General features: G+C 45.4%; 1 pseudogene; it reads right to left on the reverse strand.

The window, feature by feature from the left end:
- Nucleotides 1-17,255, reverse strand: part of LOC122013995 — a 55,288-nt pseudogene that overhangs the window by 27,174 nt on the left and 10,859 nt on the right.

The following is a 17,255-nucleotide window of genomic DNA, read 5'->3' on the forward strand; positions in this document are numbered from 1 at the left end:
GTCCCTGAATGTTAATACTAGACTAGGAATGATTAAGAGTAGTGTTCCCTATATCATCTCACTATCGGTTCAACTAACCGATTGATATAGGTAAGAACCTTCTACTCAAGGACGCTATTATACTTAGTTTATTTGGCACCAATACAAGTAAGTATAATAACCAAAACAAATGCCTTTATTTATATAAGAATATGATACAACAAGTCCATAATACAATCATCAAATGATTGGCTCTAGGGCTCTAACTAACACTGTAGGGGATAGCCCAATGAAACAATGACTATACAAGGGTAAGCTCATGGGCTTTTAATGATTAAGAAGAGTAAATGATTACTCTCAAGGGATCACCTATGTGAGAAAGAAGTAGGGCCACTTCGAAGAGAATTGGAGGCACAATTCTTAGAGCTTCTCATAGAACCAAACGTGTTCATGACCAAGAACGAACACACTCATGAGAACTGAGATATATCAGAGAGAGTCCTGGGTGAGATATGTTAATGCTTACACCAATGGCAGAACAGTTCAAGGACATCATGTCTACTGTCAGCTAGTAAGCAAACAAATCTTTACAATGGAAGGTTCAAAGGATAAAATCTACCTATCCTATACTGGCTCAACTATTGAAAGCAATCACATATCCTATTTCCATTCATGTGGGGGATTATTGGAAAAAAAAAATTGTGAATGGAAAGTGGTGGAGTGGATGAAGGAGACTTCATTGTGCATGGGACTTTAGTCCCACATTGGAAGTTTCAAGGCTTAAGGTTGGTTTATATTGTTTCTCAAGTATGTATATTGTGAACAAATGCTTGAGTAGAAGCTTTCACTTGCATGTGAGTGGTCAAGGGGATGCAGATCCAAGGCCCAGATTGCACTGAACCAAGTTGGCTCGTGTGCGAGCACGACTTATGCGTGCCCAAACAAATTAACCGATATTTTTTGCCACCTAAATTATTCTTTTTGTCTTAACGCTTAAATAAGAAACACACATTAATATAATACATGTGACGTTTCTTTAGCAAATGAAAAGTAACCTCATGCAAGACATCCTATAAAAGGCCTTGAGCATGAGAGGAAAATGTATAAGGAGAAAATGAAAAAATATTCCATCCACCTTTCCCCACTATCTTCCTCTTTGTCGAGCATCTCTCGCTTGGCAGAATACTGGTGATAGCATTCGGGTATTTTTCAGTTCATCGCGATCACCTGTGCTTGGTGGAGATTGCGATTTAGCCGTTATATCTTGGGAAATGGACGATGACCCACAAAAATCTCAAAGCACCGTGGAGGTGGGACGAATTTGTTTTAAGGAAGCGTTAAACGTAGACCTCGGCTCCTCAATTTCTGGGCACTCTACACGGGCATTCTATTTGGAATCCTGACTACTCAGTCGAATATTTGATCGACTCGACTACGTGCTTCCCTACTCGGTCGACTTACTTCCCCGACTCGGCCACTTGGCAGTTAGACTCGGTCACTAGGCACTCGTGATTCTTGACAAAGGACTCACCAAAAAGGATTCGGGCCTCAGCCGACAATTTAAAATTATCAGATCAAGTCTTTCAACAGATAAGTTTAAATTTAGTTTATAAATTCAGAGTTTTCCCAAAATCTGCGACAACTTCTAGTGGAACACTAGTGTGGAGGTAGATTCATAATCTAATCTAGATTACGAAAGAGAAGACAACTTGACATAAGAGTGCGAACTAAATTGACTGATAATTTGATAGTGATTTGAATGAGTGGCAACTTAGACAGTAGGCTCGTCATCGACAGTAACTTCATATATTCACAAACAGTTCTTGCTTAATTTTGTTGTTAATTAATTTAATTATACAATTGAATTAATTTTCATCACCAAGAAAATTTCTTCATACCTATATCACAGAACTCCACCATACTTTATGATTCACTGATACAACAATGTGAAAGATGAAGATGTTTGGTGTGAGAATCTCCAAATCAAATAATACACTATGAATATATATAAGTGCTTAAACAATGTAGGCTTTAAAATGATAAGCTATTAGTTGCCTTAACTGAGTAAAGAGTCTAACACAACCACATTAAAAATAACACCTTATAATGTGTATCTTGATCCACACTGATATTAATCTGCGTTTGGTGATGATTTAAGTGAATGTCCAAAAGATCACATTGAATATATGACTATTATATGCACCAGAACAAACCTAGGAATCAATTAAGAGGGATAGTAAAACATGTTAGTCAAAGATCCATGTTATAATGGTCAGTTAAATCCAAACAATTTCCTTGGTGGATTAGATGACGTAGAAGACAATTCTGATTGCTAGTAATAAACAAACATTGACGAGTGCAGCTTGCTAATGAAGCTTGTTAGGATCACTAAATGATAATAGCTAAGCTAAGTGTTCAAATCAACTATATATATATACTTAGAAATTCTAAATAGCATTCAGGGTAACCAAAAAAAAAAAAAAATGCTACCACATGCCAAAAATATCTTGTTTATTTTTTTTAACACCAAAAATTTATTTGTGCAAGTGAAGTCATCTTTTATCCAAGTTAGGCCTTTTATTTTTCTTTGTATTTTTATTTTTATTCTTCTTTTGTGTAGATATACATGGCTTTTATCAACAGTCGTTCAATACCATGATAGAAATTGTTGGTATAATTATGTAATATAGAATCGTACCGCTCGAAACGAGAGAGAATTATCATTCTGATACAGGTCGACATTGATATCCTGACACTCCAATGAGGTTGTCGAGAGTTTGCTAAGGGTGCCACGACCACTCGATAGCCCTTTGTAGGAGCCAGAGGGTGTTGCGGCCCTCCATAGGGCACAAAGGGTGCCTCGACCCTTTGTGGGATTGCAACACTCACGACGACTATTGCTATTTGATCGTAATTTTTTTTCAAGATTTTTTTTTTAACTTTTTAATAGGTATTACTTATTATATAACTATTAATTTTATATAATAATTATAAATATAATATATTATTAATAATAGTGATAAAATATTAAAATTTGTCTTAAATAATTTTAAAATTTAATAAAATAATTTTAAAATAATCTAAAAAAATTCAAATATAATTCAAATATTTAAAAAATTTAAAAATTAATAAATTTACAAATACATTGGAAAAATAATTTATGACCTCCAAATAATTATCTTTGAGTCTTTCAAATAATTTTATAATTTTAAATTTAATTTTGAATTTTGAGAATTACTTTATAAAATAATTTTTATAAAAAATTAATAGGCATTATGTTATGAAAAATATTTAAATATGAACTCAACACTTTAAAATATAACTTTAATAGTGAACATATTTAATAATTAAATATTAATAAAATTAATATATATTTAAATTTAAAAATTAAAAAACTCCAAAATTATATTGCCACTACATGTATTGTTCCGGTTCAGACTGAAACTTCGGTATAGGAACCATGGCTTATATATTGATTAACATTCTTAAAATGGTAGTCATACTTATTGATTTTTCTCTTGTGATAGATCTGTAATCTTTTAAGGTTAATCACATCAACCAATCTGAAAATTCAACAAAGATACCTATCTGGTAGCACTTACATTTGAGGATAATTTTGTAAAAAGTAATTTCTCATTTTAATTACAAACATGAGATTAGAATCTCAATTTGACATTTTTCATACTTAGATCAAAACACAAAAATTAATAATTAGCTTCTTAAGGATTTTTATGTGAGTATGAGTTTATGATGATGCATGAAGCCTTACTAAAGCATAGTGCCTACAGAAAAAGTAAGCAAACAACACTTAAGGCAGTATAACAGTTGTTAAATGGTTACCTTTTTATAGAAAAATGTGTTGAGGAAATAGAATTTTAAAAATTTCTTAGGTTCTTTTTTCTCTCTCCTTTAACAATTCAAGAAAGAGATTTATGACCTGTGATATGGTTGGTGATGGAGGGGCCCTCGAAGGAAAGAGGAGAAGGGTCAAGGCCATATAGCGGTCAAAAGTCAAGAGGATGTGGCAATCAATAGTCAAGGTGACTTGGCGGTCAATAGTCAAGCTGACTAGGCAATCAAAGGCAAGCATAGGGGGTAGTCAGAGATCAGGCAAACTGGTCGATCAAGGGGGCGAAGTCGTTGAAAGACAAAGGAAGATGACAGGCAGAACACCAGGTACAGGTCGGAAGCAGCAAAGTTGTGTAGAGACGGATCAGGTCTGCAGGTCTGCAATTCGGAGGCCCGGAAGTACAAGTCACTAGGTACAGGTCGGAAGCAGCAAAACTGTGTAGAGACGAATCAGGTCTGCAGGCCTGCGATTCGAAGGCCCGAGAGTGCAAATCACAAGGCACAGGTCGAAAGTAGCAGAGCTGTGTAGAGACGAATCAGGTCTGCAGGCTTGCGATGCGAAGGCCCGGAAGTGCAAGTCACAAGGCACAGGTCGGAAGTAGCAGAGCTGTGTAGAGACGAATCTGGTCTGTAGGCCTGCGATTCGAAGACCCGGAAGTGCAAGTCACAAATCACAGGTTGGAAGTAGCAGAGCTGTGTAGAGACGGATCAAGTCTACAGGTCTGCGATTCGAAAGCCTGGAAGTGCAAGCCACAGATCATAGACCGGGATCGACGGAGTCGTTCGGAGTCAGCCCGACGGGCCGGTAACACTTAGAGGCTAGAACCGATCGAAGGATGTGAGGCAGGGGCAGGTCACAATGGATCAGATAAGTTAAGCAGTGCGAGAGTCGGAGAATCACGATTGTCCGTCAAGAGATGTCCTTCACTACAAGACAAAACCTAGGTGTAAAGGCGGAGGTTCCTAAACGAGAAGATGCTTTCACAACCAATGGCAACGCGACAGATGTCCTTCACTACAAGACAAAACCCATGTGTAAAGGCGGAGGTTCCTAAACGAGAAGATGCTTTCATAACCAATGGCAGCGCGACAGGTGTCCGGGACTACGCGACAAAGCCCAGCGTCTAACGCTTTCTGAGAGGCTTGCAGGTTCTAGAAGCGAGGAGGGCATAAAAAGGGGAGGCTTCTTCGTACGCGGGGACAGGCACACTATCTCTCTCATCACTTTTTTCCACAACTTTTCGCTTTCAGTCAGTTTTTTCCTTTTTTTTTCTGCGTTTTCTGGGGAAAAGGTACCTGAATTGAGCGTCGGAGGGCCTGATCCGGGGACTTTTTCCCTGGGTTCCGGTCTCTAACGTGAGGAGGGGGATCGTCTGAGTGTGTGCAGGGACCTGCAGCATCGTCAGCCGCCCGTGGGAGCCAGATCACCCACGACTTTCCGTCAACGACCAGGCCGTCGCGACCAGCCTTCGTCCGACTCAGCTTTCGGACAGGATCAAATTTGGCGCCGTCTGTGGGAAACACAACAGCCTGATCCGAAGCGTGAAGATGGAGGACTCTGGTCGAAGCTCCAGCAGGGGGATCAACGTTACCATGACCGCGAGGGAGTACGAGCTCTTCAAGGAGGTCAGGAAGCAAGCCGCCTCTGAAAAACAAGGAACAGTTTCACGACCTCGTCTGGCACCCGAAGCATCTAAAGAACCAGCTCCTGCCTCCGACAGGGGCTCAAAGAGGAAGCAGCAAGAAGAACTCCCTCGTACTTCATTCCGAGAGCCTCACCGCAACTATCATCAGCCTGGGCCTCGCGAGCATAGTCCGAAGAAAGAAGAGCCGCCGGCGTCGGTGGCGGAGAGCTCCTTGCATCCACCCAGGGATGTAGGAAAGGGAAAAGCTATAGCCTCTGCCAGAGATCTGCCTGAAGATCCGGATGACAAGGTACCCTTCTCGGCTCAGATCCTGAGGGAAAGCCTGCCCAGGGGTTATCGAGCCCCGAACATTGGAGAATACGATGGGAGCAAGGACCTAGAAGAGCACCTGCGGAAGTTCAAGAACGCGGCTATCTTGTATCAATACAGCGATGCTGTCAAATGCCGAGTATTCCTACACACCCTGTCCGGGTCGGCGCAGAAGTGGTTCGATGGATTGCCCCCAGAGTCCATCAATCGCTTCATGGACTTCAAAACGGCCTTCCTACGCCGTTTCGCCAGTAGTCGTAAGTATCAAAAAACTGACCACTGTCTTTTTGCTCTCAAGCAGGATTCGACCGAGCCCTTGCGAAGCTACATCAACCGATTCAGTCAGGTGGCCAATGATGTCCCCTCCGCCACCTCAGAAATATTGATGAGCGCATTCTCCCACGGATTGCGAGAAGGGGAATTCTTCAGGGACCTCATCAAAAATTCCGCCCGGAGTTTTGACGATATGGTGGAGAAAGCTTCCGGCTACATCAAAGTGGAGGAAGCCCAGGCCGCTAGGAGAAAGGCTGAAAAGACGGTGGCTCCTGGCAATCGACCTGAAAGGAGAGCACCACAGCCAACTCAGCCCTTCCAGCGCATTCAACCCAGGCCTGCCCCTCAGCCCGCTCAGGGAGTCTGACCAACTCCGCGAGTCGCTGCCATACATGCGCCCAGGCCTGGACCAAGGGGAGCACCATATTGTACATATCATCGGTCCAGGACGCACGATTTCAGTAACTGCTTCCAATTCGCCCGTGACTCCAAGTGAGCTGCAGAGCAGGGCTTGCCTCCCCCGGAGTTGGCACCCCAAATACAGAGAATGGAAGAAGAACGGGCTGCAGCTGGGCGTGCTCGTCAGACCCGGCCCGACCTAGCCGACCCATCTAACCAAGCTGACCTCGGGGAAGACCGAAGGGATGCCGGAGAGCTAGAGAACCAGGGCAACGCTGCTGTGCGAGAGATCGGCATGATTTCAGGAGGGCCCACGGACGGGGACTCAGGCCGAGCCCGTAAGTCACACGGTCGGCGGTTGTATGTGGGAGCTGTGGGGTGCAGCCACGAGCAGGCGTCTGGCCCTGTCATTAGCTTTGGGCCACAAGATTTGGAGGGTCTGGAACTGTCCCATGACGACGCCCTCATAATCAAGGCCGTTATTGCTAACAGCCGAGTGACTCGGGTCTTTGTGGATACCGAGAGCTCGGTCAATATTTTATTCAGAGTTGCGTTCGAGGAGATGCAGATTGACACCGCTGAGCTCCAACCCGTAACCACTTCTTTGTACGGGTTCACAGGTAACGAAGTCAAGCCCATGGGTTAGATCAAGCTGGCTATATCCATGGGCACTGAGCCACTGGTGCGCACCAGGAGGAGCACCTTTATAGTGGTGGACTCTCCTTCCTCCTATAATGTCATCCTGGGAAGGCCAGCTCTGCATGAGTTCAGGGCTGCTGTCTCTACTTTCCACCAGAAGATTAAGTTCCTGGTCGGCGAGCAGGTCGGAGAAGTCAAGGGAGAGCAGAGGGTGTCCCGAAGCTGCTATATCGATATGGTCCGGGTGGAGGCACGCAAGAGCAGGAAGACTCAGGATGGTGGTGTGCACGCTATCCAAGAGGAGCCTCTGCCTATTGCCGAGGAGCCTATCCCTTGGGAAGAAATTCAGTTGCATACTGACAGAGCAGAAAGCATCACTCGCATTGCCAGTGACTTACCACCGGAGCTTAAGTCGGAGCTGATACAGTGTCTGATCCGCAATAGGGACGTTTTTGCTTGGTCCCCGGAAGAACTGCCCGGAATCAAACCAGACATAGCCGATCATAAGCTGCATCTGATACCTGAAGCCAAGCCAGTCAAGCAGAAGAAGAGAAATTTCTCCGCTGATCAGAATAAGATTATCCGAGCTGAAGTGGATCAGCTCAAGAAGGGAGGACATGTTCGAGAGGTGCAGTTCCCGTCCTGGCTTTCTAACGTTGTATTGGTAAAAAAGCCTAACAACAAGTGGAGGGTGTGCATAGACTTTCGTGACCTCAACAAAGCCACCCCCAAAGACTGTTATCCTCTCCCGCGGATCGATCAGGTGGTGGATTCAACCGCTTGCTGTGAGAGGATATGTATGATGGACGCTTATCAAGGATATCATCAGATACCCTTGGCTAGGGAGGATCAGGAGAAGGTTAGCTTCATAACAGCCGACGGTACTTTTTGCTATACAGTCATGCCATTTGGACTCAGGAATGCGGGGGCTACCTACCAAAGGATGATGGACAAAGTCTTTCGAAGTCAGATTGGGAGGAACGTGGAGGTCTATGTTGACGACATCTTAATCAAGTCTCCCCTGGCGTCCAGTCTAATAAAAGATGTAGAAGAAACCTGTGGGACTCTAAGGCAATACGATGTAAAGCTGAATCCCCTGAAATGTCTGTTCGGGGCCAAAGGAGGGAAGTTTCTGGGCTATCTGGTGACTGAACGAGGGATAGAAGTCAATCCTGAGAAGGTTCAAGCACTCTGAAACATGCAGATCCCTCAGAATTTGAAGGAGACACAGAAGTTAGTAGGCAGGATAACGGCGCTGTCCAGATTCATCTCCAGATCTACAGATCGGGCCGCACCCTTCTTCAAAGTCCTCAGGAAAGCAGCTAAGTTTCAGTGGACGGAAGAGTGCACACAGGCCTTTGAAGAGCTAAAGCAATACCTGGAATCTTTACCAGCGCTGTTCAAACCTGTTGTTGGAGAACCCCTCTGGGTCTATCTATCGGCCACCCCCGAGGCTGTGGGGGCCGTGCTAGTTAAGGAGCAAGACAATGTACAACGGCCAGTGTATTTTTTCAGTCATTTATTGAAGGGGGCTGAGTCTCGGTACACAGCCCTGTAAAAGTTGGTTTACGGACTTGTCCTCATGGCTCGGCGCCTCCGACCGTATTTTTTGGCACATCCTATTACCATCCTGACAAACACTACGATGGGGCGGGCTCTCACTAAGGTGGAGGTAGCAGGTCGACTTAGCAATTGGGCAACCGAGCTAGGGGAATATGATATATACAGTATCAGCCCCGAACCGCGATCAAGGCGCAGGCTCTGGCGAATTTCTTGACAGAGTTTTATCAGGCGGATTCGGAGGAGGTTTGGAAAGTTTACGTAGACGGGTCGGCTACCCATCGTGGAAGTGGTGTAGGTGCACTTCTAATAGCTCCACAGGGAGACATCATGCAGCTGACTGTACGGCTAAACTTCAGGGCTACCAACAATGAGGCAGAGTATGAAGCCCTATTAGCAGGTCTACAAGCAGCTCGACATGTGGGGGCAAGCCGAGTCGTAATATACTCAGATTCGCAGCTAGTAACTCAGCAGGTGACCGGAAATTTTGAGCAAACAATGAAAAGATGCAAGTTTACAAGGAAGCCTAAGAGAAGATGAGAAAAGATTTTAAAGAGGTCACAGTCACTAAGATTCCCAGGGCTGAAAATGAAAGAGCGGATGAATTAGCTAAAATGGCCAGCTCCCTGACCACTTGGGTACTTGACAGATCCATAGCGCAGACCTTCCTTATAGCTCAGATAGATTTACAAAATAACCTGGGAGGAGTAATTGATTGGAAGGCGCCCATAATAAATTTCCTCCAGCAGGGAATTGTACCAACCAACTTAGAAGAAGCGCGTATGCTCAGGAGACAGGCTCATTCTTATGTTATGATTGGAGATCAACTATACAAAAGGTCTTTCTCTAGACCTCTGCTCAAGTGCTTGAGTATGGAAGAAGCAGATCAGGCCTTGCGGGAGATACATTTGGGATGTTGCGGCAATCATGCAGGCGGAAGAACGCTGGCTCGGAAAGTACTACTGGCCGGGTATTTTTGGCCCACCCTACAAAAGGATGCACAGAAGCTGGTGAATACTTGTTTGTCATGCCAAAGGTATCAGAACTTGACACACCGACCCACAGAGCTGCTGAGAACTTCTATAGTGTCTTGCCCGTTTGACCAATGGGGTATGGATATTGTGGGACCTTTCCCGATGGCTACAGGGCAAAGACGTTTTTTGTTGGTAGAAGTAGACTACTTCTCCAAGTGGGTAGAGGCGGAAGCTCTGGCCAGAATTACTGAAGATGCGGTGATCCAGTTCTTGTGGAAGAATATCTTTTGCAGATTAGGCTTACCTCATAAGTTAGTGTCGGACAATGGCAGACAATTTCAGGGACGCAAGATACAAAATTGGTGCAAGGGGTTCGACATAACTCAGGCCTTTACTTCGGTGACGCATCCTCAGAGCAATGGTCAGACAGAGGTGATCAATCGAGAAATAGTGCGAGGGATCAAGGTCAAGCTGGATCACACGGGAGGCAGTTGGGTGGACGAACTGCCGAGCATTTTGTGGGCTTATCGTATGACACCCCGAGAAAGCACAGGTCTGACACCTTTCCATTTGGTATATGGCAATGAAGCAGTGGTGCCTCTGGAGGTCGGGATACCATCCGTCAGAAGAATGATGTACGACGAAGGGAACACAGAGCGACGGCTGGCCGAACTGGATCTCATCAGCGAAATTCGCGAGCAAACAGTTGCCAGGCTGGAAGCCTATAGACAGAGGATGAGACAGAACTATAATAGAAGGGTGATCCCTCGTTTTTTCGGAGAAGGAGACCTAGTCTGGAAGCAGGTGAAGCCCTTGGGGGAAGTGACAAAGTTGGTGCCTCAATGGGACGGACCTTACAAAGTTGTCAAGAAGTTGGCATCGGGGGCCTATTATTTGCAAGTTGCTCAAGGAAGGAAGCTAGACCGACCTTGGAGTGCTAACTACCTACAGCCCTATCAGGTGTGAGGGGTGCCGACCCTGTTAATGAAAGCTAGGTCGGCCGGAGGGGTTGGAGATAGTATGGTAGTCAAGCCAAAACTCAAAGATACGTATGTACATGTAAAAATTTCATCAGTTTTTAGCAGTTGGTACAGATCATTTAAAATGAGCAAAAATCTCATCCGGGAAGCCTTGGATGATTTTCTCTGGATCCAAAAAGTCTGCGGGAGGAATGGAGTTCAAGAAGCTTTGTGCGTGGAGCTGTCGGATAACCCCGGCCGCCGTGTATGGTATGGTCGCGGAGAAGCGTACCCCAGCCTGGGATAAAAATTCGGGAGAGGTCAGATAAGACATTCGACTTCGCAGGCAATGATCCTCCTCTCCTTCTTGATAGACGGCTAAGGCGGTGGATACTCCCGTCAAAGCCGCTCGGGACTGGGATAGTTCCGCCTTCAGAGCCCTTAGTTCAGCTGCTTGAGTTTCCAGTTGAGCTGCCTGAGCCTCCAATTTCTTGTTCTTCTCCTGCAGAAGGGTATCCTTGTACTGTATTTCCTGAGCCTGATGGGCTAGTTGTTGCTGATACCCCGCCTCAGAGGCAGCTCTTTCCTCCCTCATAGCTCGGAGTTCATCTTTGACCTGCGTTAGGGAATTTTTCTGCCGGCCGGTCTGATTAGTTAAGGCTTGGATCTTTGCTCGTAATGCGTAACTGGCTTTGGCGGGGTCATTCAGTTGCAGCTCTAATTCGGAGACTCTCTCTCGGAGTTCTTTGCTTTCATGATGGAGGTTGTGGAAGGACTGGTTCAGAACTAAAGATTCTGCATGAGTCTGGATGGAAGATATAACCTTTAGTTGAGGCAAACTAATAACAAGTGAAAGGTATGGGGTACTTACTTTAGCCCAGGACTTCGAGAACCTATCCATCTGGACTGAGGGCGGCGCGCTATCCATCTGGCTCATGCTCTCTGCCCACAAGCTGCCAAGACAGCCTTTCATCATCAGAAGGCTCGTGGGGACGTCGTGTCGACGAGCTAGAGCAGCTTCAGAGGGGATAGTGGTCCTGTAACGATGGCGGGTGGAGGAGGAAGGTCGAGAGGGGCCGGCGGTAGAACTAGGAGGAGCAGGAGGTGGCTCGGGAACGGGCTCGGTTGGCACGGGGTCATGATGATCACCTGTGTCGTCTTCCTCAGCAAGAGTGGGGGCAGAGCGGAATGCATCCGGTCTTCCCCTGTAAGGGTTGGGAGAGGCTGCCAGATAAACGAAACAAAAATGAAGAAGGGAGTGGGGTCAGAGTCAGCCACGATGGCAGCAGGGGGCAACATGGCAGTAAAAGGAACAGGATCGAGCATTTGTGAAGTCAGACCTGGTCTCCAACGTCGTCTGTGAAGCAGAGGCTGGTTGTCCGAGTCAGAATTACCAGAGCAAGGCTGACCCTGTGAAGGGGCTGCAACACCCCTATCTGTGGCGTCTCGCCCGGACGAGCTTTGACCTGCGCGATGAAGGGCTGCGCGACCACGGCTAGGGGCCCGGGGGGCTCCTCGGACGATGCGGCTGGCCGGACGGCTGGCTTGAGCACAACCCCGACCTCGGTTCGGGGCGACAGGCGAAGGAGATGCTGTGTGCGAGGCGGGGCTGGGAGCAGGCTGAGTCGTTGTCCCAAATGAGGCGGATCCAAGATGAGGGAGTAGCCTCCTCTCCATGATTGCCCGACCGCGTCGCAGTATTTCTAGATCATCGAGGGGCAAAGGCAGACCCTCTGAGGCGCGATGCAGAACCTCAGCTATAGGCACCAACACGAAAGGTTATTCTAGCGGAGAATATGATCGAAAGGGAGGTGGAGCTCAGCGCGAACTTACCTAAGGAGTGCGGTGTTTTAGAGGAAACGAGGCTCACCCAGAAAAAGGAAAGTAGGTCTTCAGACAACAGTCTCATCAGATTTAAGCGCCAATCTTCCATGCGGGTCGCAGCCACAGTATACGGGAGGTCCATATGGAAGTCTTCCAACGCCGGAGTCAGAGGCAGCGCAGATTGCCACCGCAGAGGCCAGTCTACTTCTTCGGGAAATCGGAGAAAAAAGAATTTTTTCCTCCAGTTAGCACTGGGAAGAGGAAGAGGAGAGAATAAAGCGGTATGACTGCGAGCTTGGAAGTCAAAAAGACCATCGGCGTGCCGAGCAAGAGCAAAGAAGCAGTGAAAGAGGGGAGCGGATCAGGAAACCTCGCAAACTTCGCAGAGGATTACGAAGCCACACAAAATCTTTATGGAATTGGGAGTTAGCTGACCTAAGGGGATCTTAAAGTAGCGGCACACTCCAGATAAAAAAGGATGCGGGGGTAGACGAAGGCCAGATACAAATTGCTCAGTAAAGAAAGTACAAAAACCAGGCGGAGGATCGAAGTACAAGTTCACACCAGTAGAGATTGTTGGTGCAACCTTAGGTCAAGGTTGACCTGGTTGACCTGACTCGAATTGAGCTGACTCGAGTTGTATTTTGATGTTTGACGAGAATAGAAAAGTTCTATTTTGATGTTTGACGAGAGTAGAAAAGTTATATTCTGATGTTTGACAGAATACAAACTTGGGAGATTGTGGGTGCAATCTTTAGTCAAGGTTGACCTGGTTGACCCGAGGTGAGTCGACCTGATTCGGGAAATCCTGGTGAGTGAAGCCAGGTGAAAGTCCTGGTGAGTGAAGCTAGGCAAGGGAAAGTCCTGGTGAGTGAAGCCAGGCAGTTGGAAAGTTCTGGTGAGTGAAGCCAGGCAAGGGAAAGTCCTGGTGAGTGAAGCCAGACAGTTGGAAAGTTCTAGTGAGTGAAGCCAGGCAAGGGAAATCCAGATAGGTCAAGGTTGACCAGACATCTGGTGAAAAGTCCAAGCAGGGAGCTTGGCACGAGAAAAGTCCAAGTATGGAGACTTGGCACGGAAAAGTCCAAGCAGGGAGCTTGGCACGAGAAAAGTCCAAGTATGGAGACTTGGCATGAAAAAGTCCAAGCAGGGAGCTTGGCACGGGAAAAGTCCAAGTATGGAAACTTGGCATGGGAAGTCGGAGAGGGCTTGGGAGCTCGTTCTCCGAACTGTGGTCAGAGAGGGCTCGGTAGCTCGTTCTCTGGACCGGATGGAGTCGAAGAGGGCTCGGTAGCTCGTTCTCCGGACTAGGTCAGAGAGGGCTCGGTAGGTCATTCTCAGGACCAGGTAGGGTTTAGGGCTGGGAGCTCAAACGGATCGATCGTGACCGATCGGTGTCTGTTGGTTGCTGATCGGTCGATGGCCGTCGGTAACAAGCGGTGTGTTTCGTGAATTACCGATCGGTCGGTGACCGATCGGTAATCCTCTGAAGCGAAGAAGATCGGGAGAAGAAAGAGGGGATCGGTCGTGGACCGATCCACTGAGTCTGATCGGTCCACAGCCGATCAGAGAGGCTGGAACGGTCTGTCTTGATCGTGCAGGGACCGATCAGAATAGGTCCTGATCGGTCCCAAGACCGATCAGAGAAGGTCTGGACCGATCAGGATGGAGCCTGATCGGTCCAGCTCTAGCCGTTGAGTCACAACGGCTAGATTTCTGCTGTGTCTTCTGCTCTCTTCACAGGTTCGCAGGTTCAGGGATATAAAGGGGTCGAGTGCCTCTACAAAAAAAAAAACTGCCTCTCTTTTCCTTCTGATCTTACGGCAATCAGAGCTTTGTTGAGCTCTTATTTTCCTGAAGCTTTGTGGAAGCTTCTTTCGGCTGGTTCCTGCTGTTGTAGGTGTTTCGTTAAGTTGCTGCTTCATCCAGTCGACGAGAAGGCAAGCTGTGCTTTTACATTCTTACTGCCTTTGTATTGTGCTGTATCTTTGTAGTCCTATCTTGTTGTTGCAAGAAGTTTGTGGCGAGGTTTCTCCACCCAGAAGGAGTTTCTATTAGCCGATTTTCCGGGGTCTCATCCACCGACAAATTGATAGGCTTCGTCCACCTTACGGAGACGCCGAGGAGTAGGAGTATCATCTCCGAACCTCGTTACATCATCGTGTTTGAGGTTTGATCTTCTTCATCTTCGTTTCTACTCTTTATTTCCGCTGCGCTAACCTAAATTGGAGGAAGAAACGATAATTTGAGGTCGGCTATTCACACCCCCCTCTCTAGCCGCTATCCGAAGGTCCTAACAAGTCGTATCAGAGCAAGGTCGCTCTTCGTCGGATTAACACCCGGGGGAGCACGAGCTAGAGAATGGATCAACTTGGAGAAGACATCACGATTCCACCCTTCTACGATCGCGACGACTTCGCGTATTGGAAGGTAAGAATGAAGTATTTTCTTATGACTAACCTAGTGAATTGGAATTGTGTACAAGTAGGTTTTACTCCTCCGGTGGATAAAATGGGAGAACCTCTCGAGAAGAAGAAGTGGACAAAGGAACAAATCCACCAATCCACAATCAACGACGAGGTAACGAAAATCCTTGAATTTTCATTACCTAATGATACCTTGTGTAAGATAGGTGGATACAACGATGCCAAGGAGTTGTGGAACAACTTGGCCAAGTTCCATGAGGAGAGCTCCAATTCAAGCCATGAAGAGGAGTTAAGTGAGCCAAACAGCTCACATCATGGAGGTATGGAATTAGAAGTTGAGGGCTACTCAACATCTAAGGAAGAAGAGGAGGAGAGTTTTTCCTCAAGATTGGAGCAAGAAGAAGAAGCTTCTACCTCCGGAAGGGATGAAGAAGAGAGCTTCTATCCATCCTCAACCCTAGGTAACTCAAGAAGTTTAATTTCAAGTAAATTACAAATAATGTGCTTTGAGTGTAGGGAATATGGACATTACAAGAGTAAATGTCCAAAGAGGATTAGGAAGACTCCACCGGCACCAAAAGTCAAGGAAGCCGGAGTCCCGAAACGCAAGGGCAAGGAGCACGTGGTGTGCTTCCAATGCAAGCGAAGGGGACATTATAGGAGCCAATGTCCAAGGGGGAGGCAACCTCACAAGGACAAGAGACCAAGCACATCTATGGGGGGAGCTAAGGCAAACCCTAAGGTATCTTTTAAGGCACATTATTACAATTCTAATAAGAAACATGCTAGTAGCTTTATTGCAATTACCAATGATGATAAGCATGATAACCATAGAAACCGATACATGTGCTTAGGTGCCAAACATGTTAGTCTAGGTAAGGATGATACTAGAAATGCCAACCCTAGAATTGACTCATCTAAGGTTAAGGAAAACCTAGATAGGAATCCCAAAACAACTAGACATATGCCTAGGTATACCTCAAAGAAAAATGACAAATTAAAACTAGAGGTATTAGAAAAGGAAAATCAAGTCTTGAGGTCAAGACTTGACACCTTAGAAAAGACTCTTAAGAATTTAGAGAAGTCAACTCTAGGATCTAAGGGTCAAAAGCAAAAGCCCAGGAACATGAGAGGTTTGGGTCACAAACCTAAGACTCAAGTGGTCAAGCCCACTTATCATAATGTTCCATTCGATTATGGAACAAGACCTAGGGTTAGAAAAACCATCACCAAGGTCACAAGGGGAGTCACCCCTAGAGTTGATCTTGATGAGTCCCAAATGACCAAGACTTTAAAGCCTAGGAGGGTCATTAGGAGGGTTGCTAGGGAAGTCATCCCTAGTGAATATTTAGTTAACCCAATGAGCTCCAATAGGTAGTGGGTTCCTAAGAGCGTGATTCCATCACGCTAGATGGTTTAGGGTGTGCCAACCTTACTTGAATAGGTAGTTAACCTAATCATGGCAAAAGGTGTCACTTCAGGAATTTTCAAGGTGTAATCAAGCCTTGAAAATGAAATGGAAAGTTATTCCTAAGGTGATTAGGATGTGCCAATCACATTTGAGGAGTTTTCTAGAGTCAATCTAATTGGCACATAGTGATCTAAAAATCTTTGGTATATGATTTTAGGTCTATTACACTTAGGAATATAGAACCTATGACAAAATGATCAAAACTATCAAAAATGGCAACTAAGGCTAGAATTAGGTATCTTCTATACCTTTACATGCTATTTGCCATATATTGTTTGCCATATGCCATGTCATGACATCATATTTAATTTATTATCATTTGAAATGTCATGATAATGCTTAGGTTAGTTATATGTCATGTTTTATTTAAGTTTCATACTTTATGACATGACATCATGACATTGGCACATGTTTTCACTTATGATATTATTTTATGCCATGTCATCATCTCTTGCATTTATGATCAATTAAATTGATTTAAGGATAAAAACTCAATTTGATATGGAAATCAAATTGTTGTCTAGAAAATGCATGAGAACTTAGCTTAAGATGACCTAAACCCATATCTCACATCAAAATTGACTTGGATGTGTTTGATACACCTTAGATGTGTGTGAGATATTAGGATTATGAGTTAGGATCAAGGTGCATAGCTCTTGTACCTAGATGAGCCTAGTCCGTAATTGAGGATCATAGGGAAAGCTTGTGTACAAGTCATGTACATTTAGCCCTAAGATTGTGGTCCTAAATTGAATGGTTTAAAATCATTTCAAAATTGATTTGAAAAACATTGATGAAGCTTTTCTAGTGATAGCATTCATCATTGAGCAAGTTGATACAAAGATGGATTAACCTTGTGCTATTTCAAAGTTTTTCGAACTTTGTATCAAGATTTGAAAATGGAAGTTATTTTCATAGAAAACTATTTTTCCATGATAATATATGTTATG

Source organism: Zingiber officinale, chromosome 8B, assembly GCF_018446385.1.
Source record: "Zingiber officinale cultivar Zhangliang chromosome 8B, Zo_v1.1, whole genome shotgun sequence".
Lineage (NCBI taxonomy): Eukaryota > Viridiplantae > Streptophyta > Magnoliopsida > Zingiberales > Zingiberaceae > Zingiber > Zingiber officinale.